The sequence below is a fragment of the Lontra canadensis genome, unplaced genomic scaffold, assembly GCF_010015895.1.
Source record: "Lontra canadensis isolate GAN:19392208 unplaced genomic scaffold, GSC_riverotter_1.0 scaffold1, whole genome shotgun sequence".
Lineage (NCBI taxonomy): Eukaryota > Metazoa > Chordata > Mammalia > Carnivora > Mustelidae > Lontra > Lontra canadensis.
Genome location: NW_022630995.1, coordinates 118294401 through 118321626, shown reverse-complemented (window position 1 = coordinate 118321626; position 27226 = coordinate 118294401). Strand labels below are relative to the sequence as shown.

Here is a 27226-nt window from a genome sequence, read left to right as displayed (position 1 = left end):
AGAAGACATGTTCAAAGCGTATGCAGCCAGAAACATAGTAAAAGGAGCATTATATTAATTAATAAAAGAATTTATTTTTCAGGATCTTATGATTCTGTGGTAATTTTTTCAATTTGAGATTTGTTGTAATTTTTTTTTCAAAGAGTTGACATTTATTTTTTATTAAGACTTTAGATTTTTGGAGCAATTTTAGGTTTACAGTAAAATTAAGGGGAAGGAACCAAGATGTCCTTTACTCCCTCTACCCCCACACATGCAGAGCTTCCCCCATTATCAACATCCCCCACCAGAGTGGTAAATTTTTTACAGTTGATGAACAGACATTAATACATTATTATCTCCATAGTTTATAATGTTATAGTTTATTCTTGGTTTTGTACATCCTATGGGTTTGGACATGTTAATCATCACTGTAGTATCATAAAGAGTATTTTTACTGCCCTACAAATCCTCTGCCCTCCACCTATTTATCCTTACCCACCTCATGTAATTTATTTTTATTCTAAACAAATAATTTGCTTTCATTATGAATTTTATATTTGTGATTTTTCCTAAAGAAGGTCTCCCAAATGTTATAAGGTTAGGGCCCAGCAAACCTAAGTGTGTCCTGTCCATAACATTTTACATGCCCATAGCAAAAACAGTCTATAGGGCCAACCAAAATCTTAAACTATTTAACATTTCTCGAAGAAATGTGCTCCTGCAATTCGAATGTTTGTTTCTACCCCCAAATTCATATATTGAAATCTTCATGCTCAATGTGATGGTATTTGAAGGTGGAGCCTTTGGGAAATGATTAGGTCATGAAGGCAAAGCCTTCATAATTGGATCAGAGCCCTTATAAAAGCAGCCCCAGAGAGATCCCACTCCCTTTGTGCCATTCAAGGTTGTACTAGAAGGCAGGGTCTGTGAACCAGAAAGCAGACCACTAGATACCAAATCTGCTGGTGACTTGATCTTAAATTTTGCAGCCTCTAGAACTGTGAGAAATAAATTTCTGTTGTTTATAAGCCGCCAAATCCAAGGTACTTCGTTATAACAGCCTGAAAGATGAAGCCATGTGCCTACAGTTCTGTTTAAAGAAGGGTATGAACTTTAAGAAACTCATTTTGTACATGTTAACATATATGAATCTAGCATACCTAGCCAAAATTTTTGGTTTGGACATGGAGTTTAGAGCCAGACATGTTCACTGTGACTCCATCCGAGATACAGTCCTAACTGACAATGTGCTGGATAACTTAAGGAGATATCCCATTCAAATCTGAACATAAGATCACTTAGCCACCTTCTAGCAGCAGATTCTCTGCTTGAAAGCACTGATAAATTATAAATAGTGCCTCCAAGGTAACAAAAAACTACATAAACTTTGGATGGGAAGAAAACTAAAGAGTTCATTCATCTAATGTTCACCAAATGAAGACATTCTGTGCAAAACACAACATCTCTAAGAGAAAGTCACCAACCAGCTTTTGTTTAAAACTTAGCAGTAACCAATTGCTTACCCCTTCATGAGGAAGACAACCATTGATGAATGGCCCTGACTCTGATAAAGTTCTTTCTAAATTGAGCCAAAATCCAACTCCCATTAATTCTATGATGTTCTCTGAACCCAGACCGAATAAGTTTACTCACAGCTGTCTTCAAATATTTGAAGATCTCTTCCATCTCCCTGAAAATGCAACCTCTTTCCAAACTACATATCCCTAGCTCTCATTCAATAACCGTTCCTTTCCTATGTATATTATCAAATATAATTATGAGTTGACAGACAACTAATTTACCTAGTCAGAATCATATACTCATGTTACAGAATGGAAAAAGTCCTTTGTCAGGCCAATTTTAAATTTTAAATTAAAAATGTCTAACTCAAAGCTCAGCTTATAGCAGTTAATTACCAAATCTGGCACAATGTCATTAGTCTCTACCCCATTTGCTCTATCCCATTGTGTAATACACACACACAACTTTGGCTGCTGGAGATGTGAAACTTGGTAATTATTTCCCAGGCTCCCCAACTCTGCTTTATATTAGATGCACAATAAGTACTTTGTAAAGCACTAAAAGCACTGTGCTTGTCAGCAGCAATTTTCAAAAGGAAAGAAAAAGCATATTGTGCATTTCCACAAATAGCAAATGGCTTACTGAATTTTTAGCTAGAAATTAACTAGAAAGACTTTTAACCATTGAACCAATACCCTCATTTTATTTAGACATAAGGAAGTTGAGGCCTAAAGAAAACAATTATCTCATCCAAAATCACACAGCATATTTGTGACCCAGATTCTATAAGATTTTGTCTCATGTTCTAAAGAAACATTGAAATATACAGTTTAATCTCAGCATTGTTAATCACTAAGGTTTGCTTGAAGGAATCAAAACCATCTTACCAAAAGGATACTATTTACAAAAAACAATACTAGCATCATAGAAAAAATTATAAAAATTGTAGTCCCATGGTGAACAAGAGATACTTATCCCTTGGACAAGATACTAAGAGTTACAGCACAATGTCTCAGGTCATTAAACCATCAAATCATGTAAATATTATCACATCTTAAATAGCTTCAGTGAGAATCCTCCAATTTTTAAAAGAAGAACAAAACCAGGTACATAGTAATTTTTTTTGGAAAACTCTGTCTGAACAGGGCTTATTTCTGTCTCAGTTTGCTTTGCATTAAGAAGTGACTCCCCCGCCCCAACCTATATGGTGTGCATTTAAGTAAAATAAGTAAGTTGTGAAGTCCCTCATTGCAGCAAAATTTAACAATGCAAAGTTTAACAACAAAGTGTTTAAAAACACTCCTAGTCCTAACATGTTAATGAATCAGTAGCCAGTAGACATACAGTTGTCTAAAATCCTCCAGACATAGGAAGAGATATGACTGACACATTTCTAAATCTCATCCCATTATAAGAAATAACTGAGGAAGCCTGAGGAAGGTAAATGAGATGGCTTTGTGTTAGTCTTCCAGGAAGCATAATAAATTACCCCGAATTTAATGGGTTAATGTAACATGTATTTCTTATCTCAGAGTTGTTGTGAATTAGAAGCCCATGCATAGCCCAGCTGAATTCTTTGTTCAGGGTCTCGAAAGGTTATAGTCAAGGTGTTGACAGGATGAAGGAACTTTCTGGGTCTTCGGGCTCGCTTCTGAGTTCACATGGTTGTTGGAAGAATTTAGTCTCTTGTGGTTATAGAATGGAGGTCCTTATTTCCTTGCTAGCTGTCAGCCAGGGGCTCCTATCAGCTCAAAAAGGCCACTTCTAAGCCACAGATTCATGGCCCACTTATAGTATGGTGGCTTACTTTTTCAAAGCTAGGAGAAAACTCTCACATTCAATCTCACAAGATAGAGTCTTATAACAGCACCTAATCAAGGAAGTGATTATCGCATCACTCTTGCCATATTTTATTGTCTAGAATATTATCTGTTCTGTCTGCACCCAGAAGGAGGGGGTTATACAAGGATTTGACTCATTAGATGTTACTAAGGGTATGTTCACCACAGTTTACCCTGTTATAGACTGAATGTATCCCCCCAATATTTGTATACTGAACCCTATTCCCTAATGTGATGGTACTAGGAAGTGGGGTCTTTGGGAGGTGATTAGGATTAGATGAGATCTTAGGGGTGGAGCCCTCCCAAATAGAATTAGTGTGCTTTTAAGAGTCTGAAGAGAACTTGCTTCCTCTTTCACCATGTGATGACACAGTGAGAAGATAGTCATCTAGGCTCCAACTAGGAGGCAGGCTCTCACCATGAGAAAACCTTATAATGCAGTCAACCTGATCTTGGGCTTTCAGTCTCTAGAATTATGAGAAATAAATTTATGTTGTCTATAAACTGCCCAGTTTATGTTAGTTTGTTACAGCAGCCTCAGTTGACCAAGACAAACCTCAAGCTAAAAGGTTTTAGTAGTGAATTTAGTTATCCAGATCTTCTTGTTCATCAATGAGCTCTCACTTCATTCTAGATCAGTTATACTTTCTGACATGGAAAAAAGACAAAGAAAAGCTATCCATCTGGATTTTAATTGTTCCATGAGGGGGGGGGAAAAACTCAGTTATGAAGGTATGACAAATAAACCATTAAGAAAGTAATATAAATTTCATCTTTTTGATGATCTATATATTACAGCTAGATTTCCTGCCTTACTTTTTTGTTTTAGGACTCTAAATTAGGTCACTACCTTGAAGCATCAAAAAATGGACCCAAATTTCAATACATTTTGCCCAAAATTGGCAACTCAGGTGCTTTTGGAGAATCCATATCCATTCCTGCCTTTTGGAGCACAGGAGAGGTCAATCCTAAAGTAGTCATATTGAAAACTTGTTTTCTCTTTCTATTTTAGTTAACAAAAATGTAAGAGATTTCATCACTTAAAGATTAACTAATACAATAAAGGACATATGTGTTATCATTTTTATAGTTATTTCCCTGAATAGCATTGTTTCTGTAAAATTATTTGTAGAATTTTATTTTCCTGGGAGTAAAAAAATAGAAAAAATATTGCTAGTTTCATTACATTTGAGGGGAAAATCCATTTTTTTTCACAATTTTTTGGGTCAGAATGAAAGAGGGTAACATGCAGGAATTAACTATCTACTATATACCCAAAGATATTGCTGGACACTTTTTATGCTCCTGTATTGATACTGAAAACAAGGTTCAGAGATTATAAGTAACCTACCTAAGTCACTTAGCTACTTTGTATGCTGATGGCATTGTGCCAACCCAGTCAGATTTTAAATCGAGGTTTCTTTATTGTTTGGTCTTTAATCTATTAGCTGTGACTCAAAAAGAAGGGAACCTCAGGCGGATGATAAGATTAATTCAGATAATAATGCTAAAGAAATACATGAACTTGAAGGGAGTAATTTTTAAGTTAAGCACCAAAAGTCTATGGAAAATGCAAAGTAAACATGTGATGAACATAACCAGCCCACAAATGTAGATTTTTGCCTACAGAATGTTAAAATAACTAAAATTTTAATATTAGATTTCACACAAACACACACACGTGTGCATAGCGAATGTACATACATCCTGCTTCTCTGAAAAAAATCTGAAGATCTGACAACAGTCTCCAGGGTTTCTGGCAATAACCAGAACTACCCACTGTAGGCAAATTATTAATGGGCAATGTTTATTCAGGACTCAGTCCCTCCACAGATAAAAAACAAATAAAAGGTTAAGAAAGAATGTATATTAAAGTTTCACTATCTACACTCTATATACCTAGGTAGCTTCATGCATCAGTAACTGAGGAGAGACAGGTCAGCTAGTTCCCCAGAGACCTGGGAATTATGAACTACGAGATCCAGAGCATTTAATTTATCCCAGAGTCCTGTGCCCCTCCGTTTTGAAAAACTGGGATATTTCTGGCCATATTGACTCTCAGATACCCTCAGGATGAAGTCCATCTCTCAAAGGCCATGTGGCAACTCTCAAGCAAGGCCTTCAGGGAGGAACATCAACTATGAAGGTTACACCTCTGCCTCTACCAGACCTCTACCAAGTTCTACACACAGTAAAAACAGAAACAAATTGCTTAAAGAAAGCTGACATATTTTTTTTCCTGGCAGAATACTGTTTTGCATATACAGCTATACTAAAAGAAGGTTGGTCAAACTCAAAGTAGCATTTTAATGAATACATTATACCTAGAGAAAATTTGAAAGCAGTTCATGGTCCTGAAAACTTTGTTTCAAATATCAAATATTCTTATTTTCCATACCTCTCAATGAGTAAATTATAATCTAGTGTATTTTTTAAAGCAGTGCTTACTGGAGTTAGACTATAGGAGTTTAAAAATCTCATCCTTGCCAATTTCAAATTATGTAATCTTGGTGATTTGGGGGGAGGAGCTTGAAATTTGACCTCTCTAAGCCTTAATTATCTCATTTATAAAACTCAGATAGTAATAACGATTTTTCAGACTCTTGTGATGATTAAATGAGCCTAGGTACATATAGCATCTAGCAGAGTGGCACTTTGTAGGTTCTCCATGATTGGTAGCTTTGGTTATGGGAATCTACATCATTAGAGACAATGTCTTAATACATGCTGTGTGCTGTCCTATCAATACAAGACTGTGGCTCTGAAACTTGAGTGAGCATCTGATCACCCAGAGAGCTGGTTAAAAAATACATTGTTGAACTTGGGCCCCAGAGTTTCTGAGTTTCTGGGTCTGCAGTGAGAGGCATAAATTTGCATTTCAAGCAAATTCCCAGGAAAGTCTGATGCTGTTGCTACAGCCAAGGAACCATGCTTTGAGAACTACTAAGGAAGACTATGCACTTAATTTAAAGGCAGCTGATCTGCTTATGAACCTCATATGTATCTGGTATAGGGCACCTAAAATTTTAGAATAAATGCAATACTAAAAAGATCAATGGATTGAAAGTCAAAGCTTCTAATATGAATAACTTATATGACAACTGTCAAACATTCTCAGTTTGGACCCCAGTATTCTGTCTGTAAAATAGGCAATAAGATTACATTTGCATTCTTTTCTATAATACTTTAAAGTATACGACCATCCTCAAATACCTTGGATAACTATCAAAGAGAAGATGAGAGAAATGCAACAATAACTTTTATCCTGCAAACATTCAGAGCCAGATTAAAAGCCCTATTCTTGGTTCTCTCTCTGTCCCCAGTAGTGTGATTCGCAGAGTTAAACAAAAGTAAAATAAGAGGGAAAAAAGAATGTAAGTCAGAGCCACTACCATAACATATGGCATTCATTTGTTCATTATTCATTCAACAAAGATTTTTTTCAGTACCACTTGTGTTCCAGACAGTGTGAAAGATTTTGGGAAAACAGGCTGAAGGAGACAGACAGGACAATTGCATCATACTAGCAGGACACTAATCCATTTATTTATTGTATAACGTATGTTACCTTGTGGCATTTCCTGAGAATCAGTTGGCCCTAATCCATGTAACGCAGCTGGCTGGGACACAGCTAAGGACCAGAGGGATCAAGAACTACAACCTAAAAACTGACTTGAGGAAGGGCCCACAAAGCAAAGTCTGATGAACAAGAAAAGGGACTGGGTATCAGTTATCAGATCCAGATACAGAAAACTTACTATTTCAGAAACTTCAGTTTTTCCAAAATCCATCCTCTTCCTCTTCATAGTTATAAGAACCTCCCTAGTTTAGATAGGCATATGGCAGTCAACAGAAAACATATTTCCCAGCATCCCTTAGAGCCAGATGTAACCTTGTGATTAAGTTCAGGATAATGGATGAAAGCAGAAGTGAAATGTTCGACTTCTGGGTCATATGCTTACAGATAGGTTGCTTGCTTCCCACTTACTATTTATCTCTTCCCACAAATTGGAATGTGACCCTAGTGACTTTGGCATGTAGGCAAGAATAACACTGTCAAGATGCCTGTATTTCTGAGTCACCTTGCAAAGCAAAATTGCCATATCCCCTGGAACTATGCAGCAACTCGGACATTAATGTGGAAGAGAAGTGTTTAAGCCACTGTACTTTGCATATCTTTGTTAGGGGTATATCATATTTAACACAGATATCTATAACTGGATCCTATTTACTAGACAAAAATTTGGAAAGAGAGGGAGAACCCTATCTACTTTTGTTCATAACAGTAGATTCAGCATCTAGCATGGTGCCTAGAACTTATTAGGTGATAAATAAATTATAAATTCAATGGCATAGAATGAAGTTAATGTGGGTCCTGACTTCAAGGCAAATCATTACACTATGAGGAAATAGACATTCATATTTTTAAGATTCTTTATTGGCATGCATTTTGATAACCAAGGAAAATGGTTTTCAGGTGCTAAGCTCTTCAGAGATAGGATGAAAATAACATTGAATCTCAACTGTATTGTTTGTGCTATTATTGTGTTCCAAATGAAGTTGGTATTAAATATTCTTTGAGTGCATACAATGGGAATTAGCAAGATTTCTGTGAAGAGGTACCGATTTACTGGTCCCTTTCCTATTAGTATGTTTAAAAGGGTTATTTTGGTTTATGCACACAGAAAAAGTATGTATATATAGTCACACCACATGTACTTATGAATTGATTTAATTAAAATATTAAAAGATCTTGCATTCTAGTTAAATGAAAGTTGTTAAAAACAAAATGTTTTTATGACACAACCATTATTTTTAAATTATTTTTAAACAACCATTTTATAAGGTTATTTGATTCCAGAAATGTTATTACTTTGTAAGGATGGAATTTTATATTATTCATGTAAATAATGGTATATAGCTCATAGAGGTATTTTAATGTTTCTGCATCATAAGGACTTTCAGAGCAAAGAAAACGGGAATGCAGCTAAAGAACAAATCTAGGGGGTGCCTGGGTGGCTCAGTCATTTAAGCATCTGCCTTCAGCTCAGATCAAGATCCTGGGGTTCTGGGATCCAGCCCCTTGTTGGGCTTCCTGCTCAGTGGGGAGCCTGCTTCTCCTTCTCCCTTTGCCCCTCTCCCCTAATGCTCTCTTTCCCTCTCTCTTGCTCTCTCAAATAAATGAAATCTTAAAAAAAAAAAATAGATAAAGGACAAATCTTGGAGTTAAACAATGAATAAATAGAGACTTCCGGAGAGAAATGTGTTTATTTCAAAGCAGGTGAATCCCAGAACCATCTGTTTACCTTCCAAGGGATTGTAAAAGAGGGATCTTTCCTTTCTTTTCCCAGAAAAGATCCATTCATACTGGGGATATTTGATCTCTCTCTCTCTCTCTCAATCTCTCAGAAGAAGTTGGCAGCTGTGTAGCAGTTTCTATACAAACTCTGATTCATAATTTCTTCTTGGTAGTGCAAAAAACCCCTTGCATATACGTGTAACATCTGGCCTTGATAACATAGTCCTGAAAGGGGAGAAGGGTCATAGGTAACCAATGCAGTTACTGCTGTAACAATATTCTGTCTCTGATCTAGAAACATCATGTTTGCTTTTGGGACAAAAGAAATGAAAGTAGATATTAAACCAACAATGAGCTATAAAAGATACAAAGATCTACGAACACCATTAGGTAAGGTGTACACTATGGACATAGTAGCTGAGTCTACATTTCTACTCCCTACCTGTTACCATATTGAACGAAAGAAAAGATATCAATGATAAGGCACTTCGACTGATGAGTTTCATCCTCCTCAAAGTACAAAGACACAGAAGTGGCAATTTTGTAAGAGTTACTCTGTGACTAATACTCTTCTCTAACATTCATTCTACTTTTTCCTTTCAATTGTCTTTTCATATGTAGCTGCATAGTCAAAAGACTTCTTTTTCCATTCAAATTTCCACCACTATTTGAGAGTAAAGCACTCTCAGTAAAGAAATGTTATACCAAACACGGTTCATTGTAAACAAATAAAAGAGGTTTTCTCAATTTTGCTCTTCCATGGAGAATTATTGCCTCTTTTCAAAGCTAATCCCATTAGGATCTTCCTACTTTCTCAGAAATTGTTCTCTAACAAATATGCTTTCCTTTTCTGATATCTTCTGTCTCTCTGTCTCCCTCTGTTTTTCTCTAGGTGTCTGTCAGCTGCCTGCTCTGTGTCCTTGTGTATCTCTAACTCCTCTATTCCTCTTCTTTTTGTGTATCTGTCATCTGTTTCTTGCTATTTCTCTGTGTTCCTGTATCTCTGTCTCCATCTCCTCTCTCACTCTCCAGCATCAGCATTTCCTCTCTGCTGGGGTACATGGGCTTTCCTGTCTTTTGAAAACATATCCTCTCCTTTACCCATGACATTGCAATCACTTAACAACCAAGACCTCACCTTTGAAAGCCAACTTCACAGAAAGGAGTCTGCACAAGAACTGAAAAAGTAAAACTGAAAAACTCAGAGGAAAAACCTAAAGAGTATCAAAGTGAAGTAGCAAGTGACAAATCAAATAAGATGGAGACAAAAGAGTCCTTGATAGCTCTGGCATTTGGTTACTGGTAATGACGAGGGCCATCCCACAGTCGCGTGCACAGAAGTGGAAGCCAGCAAGTTGGGAGTGAACAAGAGATGAAGAGTTTACAGCAATAAATATTAAGTGTCTACTCTGTGCCAGGAGCTGTGTTAACCTGTAGAAATACAATTGGCGGCAAGCCTCACAGTCTCTGCTTGTAAGGAGTATGTATCTAGTAGAAAATAAAACAATGTAAAGCTAGTGTGATGATAATTTGACAAAGAAAATACAGGGTGATGTGGGAACATATCAGATGGGCACTGACCTTGGATTTGGGGGAATGATGAATATTTACTTAGGACAAATACTCCAAGCCCTAGTCCTCCTCCTCTTCTTGGCCACACAGCTAGATGACATTTCCAGCCTCCTATACAACTAGAAGTGGCCATATAACTGAGTTCTAGCCAGTGGAATGCGAGCAGACAGGAAACACACCACTTCCGGGCCTGCCCAATAAAGGTCCCTCCATGATTTTATAGTCATCTGCTATTTGAAGACCTTGGATGTCACAGGTGGCAGTCTTCATCAGCCTGGCTCCTCACATCACTGAATGGTGTAGACACCTTCCCATCACCCAATCATTTACCTCTCCCCAACCTGACGAAAAAGAAATAAACTTCTACTGGATCCCCTATTGGATTTTTTGGTCAATTTATTATAGCCACCAGAGTTATTCTAATGTATAGGAATTGAAGGGTGTGAAGGAGTTAGCCCAAGAAAAGCAATGGCATTAATATGTTAATATGTCCGCCTCTTGACTGGATAGGTGGCAGGATCATTGACCCTGTCTATTCAGTTTTATATCCTTATGACATAGCACAATGCCTACTGTGAATCAGTCACTCAATTAATTCATTTTCATTCAATGAATATTTATGAGTGACCACAGGGATGAGATTATATTTTTTTGTTGTTTTCCTTCATTTTTCTGTATTTCAGGTTTATAAGCAATGAATCTAAACAACTACCATATTTTACATCTTCTTCACTTTATTAAGCCTAGTCATTCTCCCCTTATTCCAGTAATGTTTCTCACATGGACAGTACTGATAAACATATCCCCAGTACTGGCTTTAGCTGTATCAGTGGCATTCATGTCTGATTTTCCAACCTTATAACCCTAAATACTTCCTGTATGGTTGCCATAAATATTAATTTATAGTGACTATGTTATCTCTTTCACATTTAGAAATGAAAAAATGGAAGAATATTTTTAGTGACTTTCCATCAAGTCCTTGAATTGTACTTTTAATGATTTTTTTAGAATTTGTCGTTTGTCTTATTCAATATTATCAGATCAAATACAAATTGGTATAGCATTTAGTAAATGATTTGAAAAATCAATTGTGGTATTACTAGCTCATTCTTTAGATTAGCTCAAGGCATAATTATTAGGGAAAGTAAATTTATTCTAATTATTGCATTAATAGTTGCATTTGTATTTCGTAGAGTTGATATTAGTCTCCATTTTAAGTATTCTGATTATATCTGGTTTAATCTCGAAATTAGAAGGACATACTATTTAATAACAGACAGACTGATAGATGGACAGACAGACATAGATATACACATTAGAGTATTGATGGATTGAATATGTGACATCCAGCATTTAAGGTGTTTCCATTATGTGCTAGACACTTTTGAAGTCTTGAGACTGTAAGGATGAATTAGCCAGGATTTTTGTCTCAAGGAGATTCATGATCCAACAACAGATGTAGACTTAAATAGCAATAAAAATATGAATAGTGCCCAAAGAGATGTAAATATAGTATGTTATGTCAATGCAGATAAAGAGAGTAATTACATTTGCTAAGCAGTAGGAGAGGCGAGTTAAGGTTTCATAAACTTGGTAAACTTACAGCTGAAAACTGAAATAAGCAGCAATTTCCCATGTAGAATGACAAACAGGTCAAGACCATCTCAGGTGGGGGAAAATATCTTCACATATATACCAGAAGCAAAAAAGCGGCCAGCACATTTGGGAACATTGACCAGTATGCCATTCTAAAATATTTGAATTTCAGGGGTGCCTGGGTGGCTCAGTCATTAAGCCTCTGCTTTCAGTTGGGGTCCTGATCCCAGGGTCCAGGGATCGAGCCCTGCATTGGGCTCCCTGCTCAGTGGGGAGCCTGCTTCTCCCTCTCCCACTACCCCCTGCTCCTGTTCCCTCTCTCACTGTGTCTTTCTCTGTCAAATAAATAGGTAAAATCTTTAAGAACAAAACAAAAATTCTGAATTTTATTCCGTGAACAACTTTATTCTGTAAACAATGTCTTAGATTCATTTCATTGTTCCCAAACTTCTTCCACTTTGATCCAGTTCTCTACTGGTTTTTGAAATCTGCTTCCATCTCTCACTTAGAATCTCCCTCTAAATAGGGTTTGGAAGTAGTACTTTCCTCTTTAGCTCATTTAGCTCTGGCTCTTGATTCCAGCCTTGCCTTCAAGAGATTTGGATTAGATTATTTCATTGTCTTTCTGCACATTAAACTATAAAAAATTTTTCTCCATGTAACCAATCTCTTAGAAACTGGCCATGACTCAGGTTAGGTAACACTAATGAAAACTAACAAGTATTGACTATTTACTCAAGCCAAGCATAATATTAACCCATTTAGAGTGTTTTAACAACCCTGTAAATACATATTTCTACCAGACTTATCTTCAGGTGAAATAACTGAGATCACACACTGATAAGACTGAGCCAGGATCCTAGCCAGGGATAGAGTCCTTATAGTTTCAGAATCTACATTCTTAACTACCATGTTATGCTGTGTTTTGTGCACTGAGCAGTTAATCCAATTCCAAACAAAGGGCAGATTTTGAAAATTCCCAGCTTGAATATCAAGGGCAGACAGACATTCAAGAAGAATTTGATGATATTGAACATTTCCAAACTTACAGAGAAGTAGAAAATAGGAGCTGAAAAAAGAATTAATCAGTGGATTAATGATTTAGGGGGTCACTATAGCCTTTTCCATAGCATCCTACTCCACTCAAGGAATTATGGTGATAGAACTGGGGCACGGTCCATGAAGTGAAAATGGCAATAGTATGTAGAGACACTAAATTCAGACTACTGTATTCAGAATTTTGATGATGAGGGAGACTCGGAGAGCTAATTTGAGGGGCAGGAACATCCTAAATAACTTTTCTTTTTACATGAGAATTCATTGGGAGGACTTTGGTAAGTAGGGGAGACGATACTGGAAGATAGGAGGCGAGGTGATGCAAGATAAAGAGCAAGTCATAGGTCCCAGGGGGAGAGGATGGAATTGAGAACACAGGTGGCGCCCAGCCTCCTCCGGAAGTTCCTTGTGGAGAAGCAAAGACCACAGATGACAGAACTAGGAGGTGGAAGGGGAAATTGGGAGCTCACAGGCCTAAGGACATCTGTTTTCTCCAGGAAGTAGGAGGTAAAGCCTTCGGCAAAAAATGGGGGGGGAGTGGAATTGGGAGCTTGCGATGATGGTTGTAAAAGGACTGTAACAGCCACCATGGGAAATGAGATAGGGAGCTGATGAGACACATAAGTAAAAGGATTGCTAAGCAGCAACAAGGGCCCAGCTGAGGATGAAGCTCATAAACTCATAATGGAGGAAATCAGTGTGATTATGCGATTTCACAAGCTGAGCTCTGCCTTCCAGCAGCACAGAAAACAGCCAGTTGGACTGATCTGAATGGAGGTTTAGAAAACAGGGAGCTTCAGAGGACAAAGAGGGAAGAACACAGAGAGCATCTGAGACTGTCTCTGAAAATAATTTTCCCGGTTCCAGGCTAAAGAGAAAAAAGGTAATCTAACAGGAGAATGCCAGGCTCAGAGAACAGGGAGGCCCTGAAAGACTCCTGCCCTTAAGGAGATGCAGGGAGAAAAAGGAGGTAGAAGAAGGGACTATGTTAAGGTGACAATTTGGCTTACAGTTTTCCTCTGCTCCCTGATTTTTTGCATTTTCTTAGGCACCTTAAACCTCTGTGCCAGTCAATTATTTGATATTCTAGGTTTGCTACATTTTTGCAATATTAGTTATTCTCCAACTTATATTTTTGCTAGCTTATTTGAGTTTCTCTCATTGGTCACCTGGAAATCTAAAATTCATTTATTCTGGATCAGCCACTAGACCCGTGGTTGGTGTGAGACTAGGAAAAGGCCGCTCCTCTGGGTAAAAGGGTCTCCCAGGCTGGAGGGCGGCCCCCACATGCTCCTTCATCCACATGTCCTTGTTCAGAGCACTTATTCCCCAACCATATTTTCCGATCCTAGGTGAACCCAAAGAAAAACAAATTTTAAATGTTATTGGCATTTTATCTCCCTGGTTTAGGAGTAAAATCTTGATTTTTATGAATGGACATATTAAAATCTTCTGTGGAAAATATTTTATTTTAGATTTTATTTTTTATTTGTCAGAAAGAGACAGCTGCACAGGCAGGGGGAGCAGCAGACAGAGGGAGAAGCAGACTCCCTGCTGAGCAGGACCCTGGGATCATGAGCTGAGCTGAAGGCAAATACTTAACTAACTGAGCCACCCAGGCATCCTGAAAATATTTTAATGATAAAAAATAAAGGTGAATAAAGATGAGGAAGATAGCTAAGAGAACTTTAAAGTATGTATCTTTAAATAAAAGAAATCCCATGTCAAATGAAGTGGCTAAATTCCCTCTCTGATAGTGATTTAGATTCCCCCATCATAGAGAGAAGCTTAAAATGCAACTGTTCAAGTCTTAATTCATAACTTTGGACATATAAAATGAAACTCACTTGACAAGTCAAATATTTTAAATAAATTTAACTAACCCAGAGTAGAGAGTGGAACAAGGAAATGATAGGGCTGTCACTCAAATTTCCAAACCAAAAGAGGTCTTCCTTTGTCCTCAGCTCCCGCATTCAAATCCGTGATTAGCAAGACAACTCAGACTCTATAAACAGAATGTGATGCTGAAATGGGCCAGGAGCATGACTGTAGAGAAAGGGGCCAATTACCTTCCTTCTGAGCTTTATAAAAAGTTCCTTGAAACCTTAGTATTTTTAGTTACAATATTTATAACACCTACCTGCTCTTCTTTTGGTTTTTTGTTTGTTTTTAGCCGCCTTTCCTACAGATAGAATAGAGCAGTAAAAGAGAATGATTTCTGGAATCTGAGGAAAAGCAATTGCCATCTGCTATTTTAGCATAATTTAACTGAAGACTTGGCTTCCCTTCTGTAAGGAACATTGGCTCTTTAAGATGCACTGGATAGTGCAGGAATAAGCCTTTAGGTATTTATATTTAAATTATGGTTTCTTTTTAAAAATATAACCATGGATGCACTTTAATCCTAACAATTAACCAGGATTTACGCATCTAGAGATGCGTGAATAGAACATGGGCCATAAACCAATTTTATTTTTGCAATGAAAATAATCTACTGAAGCCCTAGAAGAATAGGTCCTGAAGAGAAGTAAGAATCAGTCTTACTTAGCCATTTAATCTTTGGGATTAAAGTAGAAACTGAAAAATAAATAAATAAATGTGTTTGCTAATTACTTCTCCTGATTGTTTATATCAACACATGATTTACAGAGAAGACTGAATCATCTGTAGGTAAATAATTGTCTATGGAAATTTAAATGACTGTTTTGCCCCCCTGCCAGGAAAAATGCTTCTGGGCTACAAACTCTCGCTATCAGTTATTACTACAGGTATATAAATTAATTACAAATTTACTGAAAAATGACAGATTCAGAATAAATGTCCATACTATGTTCTAAAAACCAAATATAATTTTTAAGATTTTAAACTACCAAACTCTTCAGTTTTGATTATCACATGGGCCATTATATATTTACAAATATGAACACATACATACTTAATGGCTAATATGCAAAAATATGGATTTTACATAATTTTTTTTCTGTAAGCATTCTGCAATTGAACTTCTACCCATATTTTCTCAAAATTCTCAATTGAGAATTTCTCAATTTCTCAATTGAACTTCTACCCATATTTTCCTTCCTAGAGAAAGGAAAAAAAATTCATAAATATTAACCATCAATTAAGAAATACAGGAAGTATGTATTTGGGGATTGTGCAATGCAAAAGGTCCCAAAGGCAAAATTTGGGGGAAAAAATATCATTTCTGTCCTATTGCACAGACCACTGCAGCTTCATGCCTCTTACCAATATAAAGGCAATATTTGAAGCTCAATGCTCCTTATATCGAGAAGGTTGCAATTAAGAGTCTAAATTGTAAAATTAATGGAAAAAAACAGGGATACAAAATGTGCTGCTCTTCCAGATGTGGATCAAAGCAGTCATCTCCACTGGTCAGGGGCTAACTGGAAATGTGTGACAAAAGACACATCATTTAGCAAAATGGTTCTTTAGGATCTCTAAGAAATGTGCAATAGGACTGTGAGTGATGTGTCCAGAAACCAAATAAAATCATCATTCAGGATTCACTGATCCCATTTCTTTTATGTTACACAGGAAGTCTGATACTTCAGGAAATCCTCTGGATGATTTTACCCATTTCTCTTCACACCATCAACCTCATAATCACAAAACTCTTCTATCCGAAGTCTGTGCTTAAAGATGGTTAGCTGGGTCTCTGCAGTCATGTTACAAATTTAAAAACTAATATTTAAAACTTGTAAAGATATTATAAATAATCTCGGTTAACTGGAGCTCAGAATGCAAGATAGGAACAAAAATGTTCAGATGTTTCTTTGCTAGACTCACTTATGGAATACTAGTAATTTTTTAAATCCCATGTTCTCAACTATAATGTGAATATGCACATTTTGATAATAATGTAGCTGGTACAATCAGCCATCTTCCTGGATTATGTAAATTGACCTTTTGCAATCTTCCACTGGTTAAAAAAAGTAACATTAAGTCCACCTTCCTTGAATCTATTAAAAGTCACAGCAAGGGGTGCCTGGGTGGCTCAGTCTGTTAAGTGTCTGCCTTCTGCTCAGGTCATGATCTCAGAGTTCTGGGATCCAGCCCTGAGTGGGGCTCCCTGCTCAGTGGGGAGTCTGCTTCTCCTTCTCCTTCCACCCTTCCCCCTACTCATGCTGATCTCACTCTCTCTTCCTCTCTCAAATAAATAAATAAAATCTTTAAAAAATAAATTTAAAAAATTAAGGTCATGATAATATCAGATTTAAGGCAATTTCTTATATCTAATTTTATCTTTTTGAGTCCTGTAAGATAAATATTATCCCCATTTTACAGATGCATAAACCAAGGTCCTAGAGATAAATTTAAATACAATCATTGATGAAATACAATGGTAAATCCAATTATCTTGAAGTGTAAGTATATTTATAACTATAAAGATAAAACATGACAATATAAGATATCTTAAAGTATCTATAATTGAATTGATAATATTTAAATGTGTAAATATTTTATAGAATTCAAATAATTTATGTAATTAATTTCCTTCCTAATCATAATCAGCAATAAACAGATATAGAATATCTTTGCATCATGTGCCCTAATATTACTAAGTTTCTATCTCTTTTTTTCTGGTACTATTTACAAATATTCCCTAAACTTCACAAGCCATTTTTAAAAAAAAAGAAAAATTGTGCTATTAGTTCAAAGATTTAATCAGTGTGTAGAAGGAATAGCTCCAATTCTTCACCAAGACTAGAAAAGCCGTTAAAAGTGTCAGTGACTCAAGAGTGTCTTTTTCTTTAATAAAATTACATTAAAAAGAGAGGACCTACAATAAGCCAATTTTCCAGTACTTAGAGGCTATTATTATTTGAAGAAGTTTCCATGGACAGCAATTGTTTTACTAATATGACTTGACTTGGCATTATTACCAGAAATTTTTATGTGCTTCTGAAAAATTCAAAGATTTTTTTTGTTTGGTGCTTGATTCTGCCGCTTCATTATATCCAGTTTAGTTTTTGATGAGTTCTCTGACCTACCCATAGTGATTCTACCTACTAGTACTATGTAGAAGTAGAAAGTCAAAGATTCAAAATTGTGGTCCACAATTAAAAAAACAAAAATAAAACAAACAACAATGAAAAGCCCTGTCCTTCTGCACTGCTACTATCTAAGGCATGGGGAACTCGGCAGTCAATAACACACTCCTTTGGGAGTGGTTTTGATTTGTCACATTATCAATATTCTACTCTGATGTACATGGGATCCCTTACTCCCCAAGTCCCTTATATGTTGGGTAGATACCAAGTCACATCTGTTTTTCATCTTCAAATTGTACTTGGGAATAAACAAGATTTAAACCATGTGTATCTACACAAGATAACCTGCAGTATGAAACGTTGGGCTAAGGAAGGGCTCACTAGATAAAATGCTGTAACAACGTCCTTTCCTACACCACAGTGTTCCTTACGGAATGGTTTGGGGTTTTTTTAAGATTTTATTTATTCATTTAAGAGAGAGAGCATGAGTCGGGGAGGGGAGGTAGGGGGAGAGGGAGATGTAGACTCCCTGCTGAGCATGGCGCCCAATATGGGGCTCGATCCAGGGCCTGGAGGTCATATCCTGAGCTGAACGCAGACACTTAACCATTTGAGCCACCTAGTTGCCCCACTTATGGAATGTTTTCATTCCCTGTCCATTAGTACAGGAATTTTAGACCTCCCTTTAGCAATCTAATAACTTTACTAAAATGAAAGGACATTGCCAGGAATATCTATCACATTGGTGAATCTCTATTCACTAATGTCCACTTATCAAAGGAAGGTAAGAAAACAGGAATACATTAATACCCAAGGTTCTGTTGAACATGCCTGGCAACTTATATCTTAGATTGTTTACCTACATAGGATTTTGTTGCTGTAGATCACTAATTGAAGAACATTCACCAGAAAGGATTTTTTGGATTTTTGTGGAAAAACAGAAGTGTATGTATGTATATATATATATATATATATATATATATATATATGTATATACGAAATTCATGTGTGTTTCTCTGTTTCTGGCATATATTCAATTAAGATAAATGAATCCATTGGATTAATAAGTATGCATTATATATATACATATAATATGTATTATAAATTATATATTGGTTATATATTATGTACATAAATATATGTATATATTTAATTTAAGATAAATTAATACACTGGGTTATTTCCAGTGCATCTTATCAATACAATTATTTCAACTCTGATTATAAATTCTATCTCTAGCTCTAATTGGAATTCATAAAAGTTTAGTTAACATAAAATGTATCATCTTATTTCTAAATATTTAATTTTCTAGGCACAGAGTTTTTATAAGCCACACAAAGTCTCTGCTTTAGTCAGTATTAAGCTTTCATCTTTGATACAAATATCCTATAAAAGATAACCTTGCAAAATTGGATTGGTACTGCTTACAAGCTGATTATAAGAAGATGACAAAGAGAACAAGTCCAAGAACGGAAAGAATATGGTTTTAATTCTTGTCATTTAAACTGTACAATCAGCTCTTTTCAGTTAAAGAGCCGACCAACCTTGGCAAGTCTTCTTTGCTTAAAATCTTGGTTTCTGACTTTTGCCACCACTTTCATTGTCAGTTTGAATCATCTTTGGAGAAAGAAATAAAGAAAACAGAAATGTTTCTTGGCTTGTCAAGCAACAGCAGGATGGAAGTGATAGAAGACAGTAAACTCTCTGCTGATTTGTTCCTATGTTCTTTTTTTGTTCTGGCACGGGTAGTAGAAACAACCCTAATGAGATCCTCTTCTGATAATTAGAAAAATGTTCTGAAATATTTGCTCATCTAGCATTGGACTACTGTTGTTAAAAAAGCATCTTCTAGATTACAATATTACACCTAGGAAGGTATAGAGGACTTCTTTGTTCACATGGAGAAGCAGGATCATTGTTTCTTCTTTTTTTAAATTTATTAAGGTATTGTTGACATACAATACTATGTTAGTTTCAAGTGTACAACATATTGATTTGACATTTATGTACATTGCAAAATGGTCATCACAGTAAGTCCAGTTACCATCTGTCACATTACAAAGTTAACACGGTGTTATTGATTATATTCACCATGTTGTATATTACATTCCCATGACTGACTTATTTTATAACTGGAAGTCTGTACTTCTTAATCCCCCTCACCCATTTTGCCCATCCCCAAACCTTCTTTCTTCTGGGGAACACCAATCTGTTCTTCTGCATCAGTGAGTCCAGGTTTTGTTTCCACATACAAGTGAAGTCATGAAGCATTTGTCCATCTCTGTTTGAATTGAGTTTGCTAATACTTTGTTGGAATTTTTCCATCTATGTTCATCAAGGATATTGGCCTATAATTTTCTTTTTGTGTGGTGTTCTACTCCAGTTTGGGTATCAGGGTAATACTGTCCATGTAAAATGAATTTGAGAGGTTTCCAACCTCTTCAATTTTTTGGAAGAGTTTGAAAGGATAAGTATTACATCTTCAACTATTTGATAGTATTAACCAATGAAGCTGTCCTGTCCCAGATTTTTGTGTGTTGGAGGGTTTATCTGAGATTTCTCTCATGTCTTTAGGTGGATACTGTGAACTTTTCTCTTGCAACTGTTTTTGCTGCATCGTCTAGATTTTGGTATATCTTATTTGTTTTCTTTTATCTCTAGGTATTATTTATTTATTTTAACTTCTTCTATGACCCCACAGTTGTTCAGTAACATATTGTTTTATCTCATCATATTTGCTGTTTTTCTGGTTGTCTTCTTGTAATTGACAATTAGTTTCATATTACTGTGGTCAGAAAATATGCTTGATATGATTTTAATTTTCTTGAACTTTTGAAACTTGTTTTATCACCTAATATGTCATCTATTCTCAAGAATGAGCCACATGGACTTGAGAAGAATATGTATCCTGTTTTATAAATAGGTCTAGTCTATTTGGTCTAATATGTCATTTAAGGCTGATGCTTCCATATTGATTTTCTGTCTGGTTGATCCATCCACTGAGAAAAGTTGAGTGTTAAAATCCCCCATTATTATTGTATTGCTGTCAGTTTCTCCCTTTAGGTCCATTGGTATTTGTTTTACATATTTAGTGCTCCAATATTGGGTGCATATATATTTATACTTGTTTTATCTTATTGGACTGACCCCTTTATCATTATATAATGTCTTTCTTCATCTTTTATTATGGTCTATTTTAAAGTCTATTTTGTCTATAAGAGTATAGCTACTCCAGCTTTCTTTTTGTTTCCATTTGCATAAAACATCATTTTCTATCCCTTCATTTTCAGTTTGTGTACCCTTACATCTGAAGTGAGACTCTTATTGACAGTATATAAATTGTATCTTTTTTTAAAACGATTTTATTTATTTATTTGACACAGAGAGAAACAGCACAAGAAGGTAGGTGGGGAGAAGCAGGCTCTCCACTGAGCAGAGAGCTCAAGGTGGGGCTTGATTCTAGGACCCTGGGATCATGACCAGAGCTGAAGGCAGACACTTAAATGACTGAGCCACCCAGGTGCATTTAAATATGTCCTTTTTAAAGATCCATTCAGCCACTCTTTGTCTTTTGATTGCAGAATTCAGTCCATCTACATTTGAAATAATTCCTGATAGGTATATACTTATTGCCATTTTGTTCATTGTTTTCTGGCCATTTTTGCAGTTCTTCTCTTTCTTTCTTCTTTTTTTCTTTTCCCTGTGGCCTGATGAATTTATTTAATGTTATGTTTAGATTCCTTTCTTATTTTCTTTTTTGTATTTACGTTATGTTTTTGCTTTGTGATTTCCAGGAGGCTTACATATAACAGCCTATTTATATAACAGTCTTTTTTTAAGTTGATAGCAACTTAAATTTGAACACATTCCAATACTTTTACTCCTTTGCCAATTTATGTTTTTGATGTCACATTTTACATTTTTTTATTGTATATGTCTCTTAATTAATTATTATAGTTTTAGTTAATTTTACTACTTTTGTCTTTTAACCTTCTGAAGTAACTTTAAAAGTGATTAACCTATTGCCTTTCCTATATTCTTACCTTTTCTGGTGAGATTTTCACTTTCATACTTTTTCTTGTTATTATTTTTTGCCTTTTTTTTTTTTTTTTTTTTTCAGCTTAAAGAGGTCCCTTCAATATTTCTTGTAAGGTCAGTTTGGTAGTAGTAAACTCCTTTAGTTTTTGCTTTTCTAAAAAACTCTTTATATCTCTCCTTCAAATCTGAATAAATAATCTTGCCAGGTAGCATATTTTTGGTTGAAACTTTTTTTTGTTGTTGTTTTTTGTCTTTCTTTCAGCACTTTGGATATATTGTACCACTCCCTTCTGGCCTGAAAAGTTTCTGTTGAGAAATCTGCTGATTGCTTTATGGAGTTTCCCTTGTAACTTTTTTTTTTTTCTTTATGCTTTTAAGATTCTCTCTTTAGCTGTTATTATTAAATATAATAATTTAATTATTATATTACTTGGTGTGGAGCTATTTGAGTTCATTTTATATGAAGTTCTCTGGGCTTACTGGTCCTGGATGTCCATTTCCCTTCTCAGGTAAAGGAAGTTTTCAGCCATTATTTTTTTAAAGAAGCTTTCTGTCTCTTTCTCTCTTTCTTCTTCTGGACCTTTCTGAATGTTATTGTTTGATATTATCTCAGAGGTCCCTTAAATTATTTTCATTTATTATTATTACTATTTTGGGGCCCCTCTACCTGGATGAGTCTAATGCTTTCTCTTCCAAGTTGTTGATCCATTCTTCTACTTCATCCAGTCTGCTATTGAACCCCCTGCATATTTTTCAGCTCAGTCGTATTCTTCAGATCTGTGACATCTGTTTGGTACTTTCTTGTTTTCTATCTCTTTGTTAAAGTTCTCACTATGCTCATCCATTCTTCTCCCGAGTTCAGTGAACATCTTTATGACCATTACTTTAAGTTCTTTATCAGGTATATCTTATCTATCATTAGATCTTTTTCTGAATTTTTGTCTTGTTCTTTCATTTAGAATATATTTCTGTTTCTTCATTGTGTTTGACTCTCTGTGTTTCTGTGTATTTGGCAAAATAGCTACCTCCTTCAGTCTTGATCCTACTCATTTAACCTTGCCCTAGCTTTTGGATATTCCTTGAACTTTTATGTTTGTGGTTGTCTAAAATTCCTGATTTATTCTTGATATAACCCCATGCTAGAGTCAGTGATCCAAGGGGAAGAATCTCATTTAGCACCTGATTTCAGGCTGATTGGAAGCCAAACCTTCAGACAACAGCTTTAGAGTATGTAAATATATACAGTCCTATGAGTCTGCAATTGTAATCCCTGTTAGCTTCCAGACCAGGAGATCTGGAGGTGTCCCCTAGGTGATAATTGCAATGGGAGCTCCAAAAGAGTATATGAGCTACTTTCTGGGAAGTCACACTGAGCTACAGTAAAGTCAAGGGAGTGTACAAGCATGGTGTCTCCCTGGTTTTGCTCCTAGACCTCTAAATGTGTAAAAAAAAACCAGAAGCATGTCCTTCAGGCTGAAGCTACAGGCTAAGTAAATAGGCCTTTTTCATAGGAAGACAGGAGCTGTGTTTCAGTCTGCTGTCTGCATACTTCCCTATGGACAGTGGCCTGCCAAGAGCTGTCTTTCTGGTTGTTACAGTCCCATGGAGCTCTGGAATGCCAGTCCTCTTGGCCATCAGGGTCAGGTGATCGAGACCCCTGTGTAGATTGCACATGCCCCTGGCTCTAGCAAGGCAGCTGAAGAGTTTAGTAGGCAGCGTATGCCTGCCTGCTTCAGAAAGACAGAAAGAAAATGTCTTGTTTATGCATGCTTGCAGGCTTCAGTAATACAGCAAGAGAGAACTCTTGTCAGTGCATGCACTATCTTTAGGCAGAGTGTGGAAAGATGCCATGACTGCTTGTTGTCTTCCCCAGTCATGGAACAGGGGGAAGTTGTAATTGCCTCTGCTCTCTAGTTTCAGCAAGTGCTATAAGTTCTTACCCCAACTTGTCCCAGCCATGATTCCATGTCCAAGCTTACCTGCTTATAGTAGCAATTGGTGTGGAGAGTATAACAATGGCATCTGTCAGTGCCTCTGTCTCCAGGGAGAATCTCAGGTACCCCCCACCCCTCAACCCAATGACCTCAGATCAGCAAATGAATCTCCCTCACCAATATTCTAAGTATTTTTCAAATTGTTATTTATTCACTGGAACTTAGGGAGAGCATGACCACCCATGAGACTTCCAAGAGGGGAACTTCAGTTTCCTATGGCACTTTGGGATCCCCAGACATCAGCCTCATTGTTTTTCCGAACCAGAGATTCTGGAGGTTCATTTTTCTGGTGCACAACCCCCCAGGCCAGGATGCCTGATGTGGGACACCAGCCCTTTGCTCCTCTGGGAGATATGCTTATCAGATGAGATCCCTCCCAATTGTGTGTTGCTGCATTGGGGGTGGGGTTTTTGCAAGATTTTTTTCTCTGTCTCATCTACCATTTTCTTTTTTAAGATTTTATTTATTTGACAGACGGAGATCACAAATAGGCAGAGAAGCAGGCAGAGAGAGAGGAGGAAGCAGACTCCCTGCTGAGCAGAGAGCGCGATGCGGGGCTCGATCCCAGGACCCTGGGATCATGACCTGAGCCAAAGGCAGAGGCTTTAACCCACTGAACCACCCAGGTGCCCCTCATCTACCATTCTTGATGTTGTCATTTTATCCTTTATTGCAGAGAAAAGTTCATCTAGTTTTCAGATCTTTTCCAGAGGGAAATGATCCAAGGTGTAGACTTGGAAGTTCATGGGAAGAAGTGAGTCCACAACCTTCCTACACTGGCATCTTGGACCCTGCTCAATTATTGTCCCTTTCTGTTACAATAGATAATCTTAATTTTTTTTTTTTTCTCAGAAGTAGGAAGGGGCACTTGGGTGGCTCAGTGGGTTAAGCCTCTGCCTTCGGCTCAGGTCATGATCTCTGGGTCCTGGAATACAGCCCCACATGGGCTCTTTGCTCAATGGGGAACCTGCTTCCCCTCTCTCTCTGCCTGCCTCTCTGCCTACTTATGATCTCTCTCTGTCAAATAAATAAATAAAATCTTTAAAAAAAAAAAAAGGAAATAGGAAGAAAATTTTCATTTATTCCAAAATATTTCCCATCATATTTTATTTAATGATTTTCAATAATGACATTTTTGGTTCATTATCCATGGTGAATGAAAAAATAGCATAGTAGTGATTATTTCCTTTTGAAGATATTTTAATATTGCCTATTTGTTCTCCTGATAGTAGGTAAGCAGTGAAGCAATCCAAAGAGAGGAAAGAAAGTATAAGAACTCAATAATAAATTTAAGGTAACTGAAAGAGTAGAAATGAGATTCCACTTCAAATGTAAGTACCAATATGTCAACATTTGCTCTTGAAAAGCAAAATCCTTATTATACAAACACACAAAACTTTGTAGTGGCACATAAAAAACAAAAATTGATGATAAATATCTCTTTTGGAATTGGTTCCTCCATGTTTTATTCCTATTCTAAAGAAAATAAGCCAAAATAAATGAATCATCTATTTCAGATTACCTGCTTCCCATGCCCAAGGTCCCCAGATACTCCTGATTCCCAAATTCTCCCAATCACTATACTCAGGATTATATGGGACATTCAAAATACACAAATTTGAGTGTTCATGAACAGAAGAATGGTCTGTAGATTTTAGAAATATGTCTGAAAATGGATGTGTGTTTGATGTAGGAGAGGTGGATAAACTCACCAATGACAAAAGGCAATAAAAAGGAAATTAAATTAAAGGCTGCAGATAGAGAGGAAAAAATAATAAAAGAATGGATCTTCAAGAGAAATAGTATACTTATTAACCTAAGTCATGATAAATAAACAAAGATATCTTAAACTATGTTGAGAAAGAGGGACAACAATATTCATGTCGGGAAAGGAATGTGCTGGAATTGTGGTGTCTATGCACAAAGTAGAGTAGCGAGCTGGAAGATAAGGAAGAGGAATATGCCATCTTATTTTTATCCTTTCATCTTGGTCTTTGCTAGCTCTATTTCCCTCAGCTATAAACCAAAAGACTAATAATAATCCCAGGAAACTCCAAGGCTAACATTTTGGAATTCAGGTATCCTTACTGACAAACCTGCTGATAAACTTGTTGTAAAACTAGATTAAAAATTTTACTCAAGGACATTTTATTTATTAAAATCTATTTCAGTTAGTATACCTAAGACCTAAGGTGATTTCTGCCCTATACAAGGAGAAATAGAAGAGCAAAATGTCCCAAAAATATTCCACAAAATTTTTAGTAGCTTTTCAGATGTTTCTGGGACAGTCTGCTAACTTCTTGAGAAAAATGTTGTTTGGGGTCTATTTTTCAATCATTTTAATCATTAAAAATCTATTATCTTACTTTCACTACTGTCCTCATTTTCTGTGACAGTTTTGTTAAAAGGAAAATAAAACAATCCCAATGAGTATGAACTGAGAAATGTAACAAAACTTTCCTATGTTCTACAATTTTCCTTTGAAGAAAGATAACCAGAAATCCCTCTGCTTTCTCCATTTCCTGTCTCTTCTCCTTCATAAAAAATTTTTTGTCTTATCTTCTATTACATTTTGAAAGTTGTTCATAAATGCAGTGATTTCCTAAATAGATTTCCCACTCCCCAGGTAGTATATAAGACATCTAGTAGAATGCAGAAAATATAAACATATATTGTAACGTAGAAAGTAAATTAAAATTATTAATATTTAATAAACAAATTAATATTGGTCCCTCCCAAACACATATTATCCCCCTCTAGCAGTTGGTCTCATATTATCTAGGGTAAAAAATTTTTGAAAGGAAAAAAGAAATTCCATAGTTTGAGGGAGATTGACAGTGGCACCATAAATTCCTTCCTCTGAAAACATTATAGTTCAGTGTGCCTGCTCTAAGAGATTTACAGCATTTAACTTAATAGTAGAATCTTTATTATACTGTCTGTATTAGTACTGCTGCACAACAAACCTCCACAAACTTAACTGCTTAAACAACACGAATTTATTATCTGACAGTTCTGCAGGTCCAAAGTCCTTATGTGGGCCTCACCAGGCTAAAGTCAGGATGTTAGCAGACTGATTCCTTTCTGGACGTGCTAGAGGAGAATCTGTTTCCATGTTTGTTTGGGTTTGTTGGGAGATTCCAATTCCCTGTGGTTGCATGACTCTAATGTAGTCTGTGTATTCTTGCTGGTTGGCAGTTGATAGCCATTCCCAACTTCTAGAAGCCACCCCCTTCTTTGACTCATGACCTTCATCCTCTGTCTTCAAAGCCAGCAACAATAAAGCAAGCCCTTCTCATGTTTTAAATTTCATCT

At 36.3% G+C, this 27226-nt stretch overlaps 1 protein-coding gene across 9 annotated transcripts in view; it reads right to left on the bottom strand.

The window, feature by feature from the left end:
* Window positions 1–27226, bottom strand: part of MAPK10 (mitogen-activated protein kinase 10) — a 323875-nt gene that overhangs the window by 109909 nt on the left and 186740 nt on the right. The window lies entirely within an intron of this gene.